The following is a 1696-nucleotide window of genomic DNA, read 5'->3' as shown; positions in this document are numbered from 1 at the left end:
AGATCTGGGGAAATTAATAGTGAAGATTACTAAAATATATTAAAAAAATAGAGACAATTCACTGAAATGCCAACATATTTTTATTATTATGTTTTTATCACTTTATAGTATAAGTGAGTGATAAAAGTGATGAGTAAGAAGTGGAATAAAAATAGTGCTTATTGGGATGACAGTTGCCATTGGAATGTCTTCATAATTACTGTACTGGACACCACTGTGCATCTTAACAGCAATAATAATAATAACAACAACAGTAACAGCAATATTAAGGTTTCATGAGAGGCTTTCCCTAGGGGCAATGCTAGTTTAATATCATCCCACCATTTCTTCCTCCAGATACTTCTTCCTGTCCCCTCACTTGCTTCATTGCTCTGTCCCCCTGGGCCAATGCAACTGCTGTTCTGCAAAATGGGCTAGTGAAACGATGATAGTAACCTGATTCATTTTAGTAGCACACTTTATTGTCTCATTCAACAACCAGTCGGTGCAACTAAGTGCAACATAAGGCAAAGTACAACACAGTGACACTAACTAATTTAAGCAGCTTTGTTGCTGAGGAATTGTATTTTTAAACTTACCCTGAGAGAGCGAGAGTTTCCTTGTGGAAAACAGAAATGCAAGTTTGTTTCAAATATCATTTAACAAATATGCATGAAGGGCCCTCAATTTTCAAACCTAGTAACATGTAATTAAAAGGCTATGTTTTAAATGACAATCTGAGAATATGCAATTACTACAGAAGAAGGGAAAGGCTACTTCAAGTGCGAGAACTTATAAGGACATAAAGTAAGGTGGAAAGCTAAATTCCATTTTTATTTTTATTTCCTGAACTATTTGGAACAAGATTTTGTATTCTTTGATTTACTTCCAAATAATTTTTTAAAAGCAATTTGTTTATTTTTTTAACTAATAATTTGATTTACAGTTCCAGTAAGTAAACTGATTAATTAACTGCACTGGACCCTATTGGCATATTTTCTCCCCTATTATCACTCCATCTTTACTGTTTTTGCCAATATTCTGCTATAGCTGAGTAAACGTGTATTGCAAAACAAAGCCAATTATTAATTGGAATTCAGAATTCATAAATAAATGCTTTCTATGAGTTCATACACCCGTCCTAGAGATTTTTAACTAACTTAGTTTCCAGCACAAACATTCACAGGAAGTTAATGATGAAATAGGAAATACAGAGAAGCTTTTAGTTGGAAGGGCTTTCTAACCCAGGAAGAAAAGCCACATCCTGTGTCTTGTCTGAACAAACATGTTTTGACAATATAAAATTTCTGAGTAAGCTATCAAATGTGGAACATAGTTATTAAACAAATATGAACAACAAACATTTTGGGAGCCCATGATCAGTTTAAAAAGTCTCCCTCAGGCATGAAAAACGAATCAGGTAAATAGTGTGTTATTATTCATGCAGACCTAATTATACATTAACACTTTGTTAGGGATTTTCCAGCTGTCCTGTCTGTTTTTGCTACTTCTGTATAAATTCACCTTTTTCCTCCTTGTCTTACATCATCCCCCCCTCACCACTTTTTTCTTTCTAAAGACAGCATATAATAGCATTGCTGCTTGAATAACAGGGCATTTTCAATATATGCTCGTAAAGATGGTCTGCCTGACATTTTGTGTGAGGAGAACCATTGAAATGCTCTGTAAGGATTCTGAGTAGAACACCTTGCAGTAC

The sequence above is a fragment of the Chlamydotis macqueenii genome, chromosome 1 (assembly GCF_036417535.1).
Source record: "Chlamydotis macqueenii isolate bChlMac1 chromosome 1, bChlMac1.mat, whole genome shotgun sequence".
Taxonomy (NCBI): Eukaryota; Metazoa; Chordata; class Aves; order Otidiformes; family Otididae; genus Chlamydotis; species Chlamydotis macqueenii.
Note: the sequence above shows the minus strand (reverse complement) of the source record.